Source organism: Lynx rufus, unplaced genomic scaffold (genome assembly GCF_022079265.1).
Source record: "Lynx rufus isolate CCGP_SWC_20201006 ecotype Redwood Valley unplaced genomic scaffold, mLynRuf1.p SCAF_19, whole genome shotgun sequence".
In the NCBI taxonomy this organism is placed as follows: domain Eukaryota; kingdom Metazoa; phylum Chordata; class Mammalia; order Carnivora; family Felidae; genus Lynx; species Lynx rufus.
The window spans coordinates 20,171,035-20,176,397 of record NW_025814833.1 but is presented as its reverse complement, the minus strand read 5'-3'; the positions used below and the strand labels follow the sequence as shown (position 1 = coordinate 20,176,397).

Sequence of the window (5,363 nt, the reverse complement as noted above, 5' to 3'; positions counted from 1 at the left end):
TGCAGACTTAATGATCTTAGTCATTTAAATTTGTAGCTCTCTATAGACCTAGAAAGTATTTCCTTGTACCATAGGAAGGGCTTCTGGTTTCCATCATTTTATTTTATAACTTACAAAAGAAAACAAATACATCTATGTCAAAATAACTGACCCCTGCTCTTCAAAATTATCAAGGTAATGGAAGATACAGAACAAAAAAGGAACAGTGACATGCTGGAGAAGATGAAGCTCCAGATGAAATCCTAGAAGACAAAAAGTTAAAACTTGAAAGCTTAGTATAGAGAACAAACTGATGGTTACCAGAGGCGAGATGGGGTAATGGGTAAAATAGGTGATGGGGATTAAGGAGTGCACTTGTCATGATGAGCACAGAGTGATATATGAAATTTATGAATCACTGTATCGTACAGCAGGTACTAATATAACACTGTATGTTAACTGTAGTGAAATTAAAATAAAAACTTAATTTAAAAAAGTTGAGAGTTTAGTTAAAACTTAAATAAAATTGAAGGAAGTTCTACAGTTTATTAATCATTGTTCCAATGCTAATTTCCTGGGTTTGATCATTTTACTATTGTTATGTAAGAGCTTCATCTTAGGAGAAGTTAGATGAAGGAAATATAGGACTTCTGTATGACTTTATCAGTTTTCTGTAAGTCTAAATTTTTTTTAAAATAAAGAGGAAAACAACAGTAGCAGCAACAACAAGAACAACTAAAACCTCTCAGAGTTCCAGGTTTAGAATCAGAGATGATTAACCCAAATCTTATTTTAAGAATTACTTCACTTTATTTAAGTTAATTCTACTCTAATAATGTAAGGTGGATGACACTTAAAAATATATTCACATCACATAGTTCATCTTAACCATACCTACCAGAAAATATATAGTTTTCTCTGTAATGACTGACATTAAATACAGAACTAATGAAAATTGACCATAGTCCAATGATGGAATGCAGTTACAGGCATGGTATTAATCTTAGAGGAAAAAAGAATCCCACCTTTTTCTTTTGCCTATTATGTTCTTTAATGAGCTTTATATTTCCTCCTCTGTCTCTCTGTATCTCTCTCTTATTAATATGATATTCTGGAGTATTCTTCAGTAATGACAATCACCCCTTGTTTGTAGGTCTTAACTAATCCATCACCAATTTTACCTGCTCTTCCTTTTCCTTATACTCCTCGTAATTATTGTAGATTTTATTATTGTTCTTATAAGAATTGTTGAAATAAAATCTATGTACTAGTGCAATAGATAATAGCAGCTGGGAACTAAAAGTACAAAATATATTAAATCAACCAGTTGAGTGGGAGTTTGTAGGTAATAAAAGCAATCTAAAAGTCTCACCTCAATGATAGAGATAAGGAAATTATAATTGAATTGAGTTTTTAGTTATTCTTTCATTTAGAAACAAAAACAATATATTAATGTCATGCAAAACATTTAAATGAAATATTAACAATCAAAATCATCAGGAAATAGAATAACACAAAATAATCAAGTAAAGTTAACTGTAAAATTGTAAGAATGGTTCATCATTTTAACCATTAATAAATAGATAAATAAAGCACACTATATTAACAAGTTAAGTGAAGAAAACCATATGGTTATATATTTAAATACTGAAAAGATATCTAATAGCATTCCACAACAAATTCTTAGTATGACTCTTAATAAAATACGAACAGTAATTATGAAAAATACTACTCATGAAAAGCCAACATCAAATATTATTTTATCTGTAGATTACTGAAGTTCATTTAAATAAATTAGAAATAAATCAATGAGATTGGCAACCATGCCAATTGTTTTATAAGTTTTATTCAATATAATAAGAGACTAAAATAATTAGTGTAAATATTAGAAACCAAGAAACTTTTTTGTTTTTGTGGTTGATTTAATTGTTGATCTAGAAAACTAAAAAAATTCCACTTTAGGGGCACCTGGTGGCTCAGTCAGTTGAGTGTCCAACTTCGACTCAGTTCATGATATCATGTCTCATGGGTTCAAGGCCTGCATCGGGCTCTGTGCTGACAGCTCAGAGCCTGGAGCCTGCTTCAGATTCTGTGTCTCCCTCTCTTTCTGCCCTTCCCCTGTTCACACTTTCTCTCTCCTCTCTCTCTCTCTCTCTCTCAAAAATAAACATTAAAAAATTATTTTAAAAATGAAATTCCACTTTATAGAAAAACTATCAAAATGGATTATGTAATTTAGGAAGATTTCTGGGTACAGGATAAACAAAAAGCAAAAGGTTCTTTTCTTCACTATACTTCATAATTTATAAGTGAGTAATCTATCCTACTTTAAATTTTAACAAAATTAGAAAATATCAAAGATAAATATAATAAGAATATATAAAAACTGTTTTTTTGATACATTATCTTATTTTATTCAAATACCAGTCTGATCACACATGGTCCAAGAACACTCAAATAAGAAACCAAAAACAGATGTTCAAGATTGGTCCTCAAACATTATAGCCAATGATGCCACACTTACCCATGATCTCACTGACATAAAACCACATCCACACCTCAGTGGCCACCAAAACCAGTTAGCAGAGCTTAACTGTGAGCTGTTTGAAGCTACCAGTTTGAGCACTCTTGATTATTTTTTTTCAAGCTCTGAATAGCTGCAGGGATGTCAGCAGGGGTTAGGTGAACCATCTCAACCTTGGCATAGTGCCAAAATGTGGCCAGTCAAGGCTACACATACGTCACAGCAGCATTCACCAGCATCAGGGCCTTCTCCTCAAGGTTACAGATAAATTGGTCCATGGTTCCAGGATGAAAAGTCAAAAAAAAATCTTTAAATTGTACAAAATGGGGCTAGTACCTTATGAATAGTGGAGTAAGGACGTCTGAAAGTCGGCTCCTCCACAAAAACAAAAACAGTAGTAAAAATTATTAAAACCATTTTTTCCAAAACTCTGGAAATTAACCAAATATCTACAACCATTCAAGAAGCATTTATTCAAGAAAAATGGTTAATCTTGTAAATAACAGCAGGTTTTGCTTGCCCTTATACTCATTTTCTTCTCCTCAGCTCTGTGGTATCCTTGAAATCAGTCTAGTAATCATAGTGCATTAACACCAGCTACTGAATAATACTAGAAGGGGAAATACAGGCTTGGAACACCCTAAAACCCCATCCCTAGAGAACTGCCATTATTAGACTCATCTGGCAATTACTCAGAAACCCCCATTCTCAGGGAATGTTTTTGCTTGATCTGACTCTGAACTTACTGGGAACAGCATTTCCCTAGGTTATCAAAAGAATCAAAAACAATAAGTGGCAACTGTTTAATATAATTGCTTCCTGAGGCAGTGATAACAGTTGGACCAAATAATATTATGACTAAAAACATAAAAGGAAAAGTTGGCAAATATTGTGGGCCTTGAAGACATCCTGCGTATTCCTGGAAATTGAGGCCAAGTGCATATACAAGGTCTGTGCATGTTCAGGAAGATCTGAAATGCCCTATTCTCTCATCTTTGGAGGTCCTATAGAGGCTCTGTACAGCAAACAGTGAAGGCTAAGGCAGAATTGTCAATTGCTTGCCAGAATGTTGACACCAGACTTCAACATGCACACAGAACACCTTGTCAAAGCCTAGAAAATGTTTTGGTTAAAAGTATTTAAGGAAAGCTCTCCAGTAATTCACTGACAGATACCATAACCAAGCAGAGACTTCAGTGGCCATACTTGACATAGAATACAGACTTTAAATATGTAGTACAGAAGATTCACTAAACAAACAACCATAAAAATAAATTCTGAGTAAAGGAAGCCGATTATGATTTCTAGAATTGCCACATTATATTATATAAAGGTCCAGCTTTCCACAAAAATTATGAAACATGCACAGAAACAAATATAAATGGTCCATACACAGTAAAGTAAGCAGTCAAAAGAAAGTCTCACTGAGAAAGCCTGTACATTTCATTTAATAGACAAAGACTAAATCAATTATAAATTTGTTCAAAGACTAAAGGAAATCATGTCTATACATAAAGTATGAGAACAATATCTCAATAAATAGAGACTATAAAATAAAGCTAGAAAATTCATTTAAAAATCTGAAGCTGAAAAGTACAATAATTGAAATAAAAATTCACTAAAGGAACTCCCCAGCAGATCCGAACTGACAAATGAAAGAACCAGTAATATTAGTTTTTTTTAATTTTTTAATGTTTACTACCTTATTTGAGAGAGAGAGAGAGAGAGTGAGAGTGAGTGGGGGAGGGGCAGTGAGAGAGAGAGAGACACACACACAGAATCAGAAGCAGGCTCCAGGCTCTGAGCTGTTAGCATAGAACCCGATGCTGGACTCCAACTCATGAACTGCAAGATCATGACCTAAGCCAAAGTCAGATGCTTAACAGACTGAGCTACCCAGGTACCCCTACATTAAAAAAATTTTAAGATTGGGGTGCCTGGGTGGCTCAGTCAGTTAAGAGTCCACCTTTGGCTCAGGTCATGATCTCACGGTGGTTCGTGGGTTTGAGCCCCACATCAGGCTCTGTGCTGACAGCTCAGAGCCTGGAGCCTGCTTCAGATTCTGTGTCTTCCTCTCTCTCTGCCCTTCTCCCACTCACTCTTTCTCTCTTTCTTTCTTTCTTTCTTTCTTTCTCTCTCTCTCTCTCTCAAAAATGAATAAACATTAAAAAAATTTTAAGAACTTTAATGTTTATTTATTTTTGAGAGACGGAGTATGAGCGGGGTAGGGGCAGAGAGAGAGAGAGACAGATAGTCCAAAGCACAAAGCCTGACATGGAGCTTAAATCCATGAACCATGAAATCATGACTTGAGTTGAAGTTGGAGGCTCAGCCAACTGAGCCACCCAGGCACCCCAGAACAGGTAATCTTGAGGATAGGTCAATTATAACTATTCATTGCAATGAACAGAAAGAAAATAAGAATTAAGAAAATTAAACAGAGCCTCAGAAACTTGTCAGGCACCATCAAGAATACCAACAAAGACATCTCGTGAGTCCCAAAGGGAGAGAAGAGAGGAATGGGCACAAAGAATATTTTTAAAAATAATGGCTGAACATTTCCCAAGTTTGATGAAAAATACTATGTCCCATATCCAAAAGTCTCAAAACTCTCCAACTAAGATAAACTCAAAGGGATCCACACCTATGTACATCATAATCAAAATTCAGAACCACGTACAAAGAAAGAATATTAAAAACAGAAAGAAGGAAGTAAATCATCACATAAAAGAAAATTTTGGGGCACCTGGGTGGCTCAGTCTGCTGGGCGTCCGACTCTTGATTGCAGCTCAGCTCATGATGTCATGGTTTGTGGGATGAAGCCCTGCACCAGGCTATGTACTGACAGCACAGAGCCTGC

General features: G+C 35.0%; 1 pseudogene; it reads right to left on the bottom strand.

Moving 5' to 3' along the window:
• Positions 1–2,471: 2,471 nt before the first annotated feature.
• LOC124513788 (ATP synthase subunit g, mitochondrial-like) lies at positions 2,472–2,781 on the bottom strand (annotated as a pseudogene).
• Between the last annotated feature and the right edge of the window lie 2,582 nt (positions 2,782–5,363).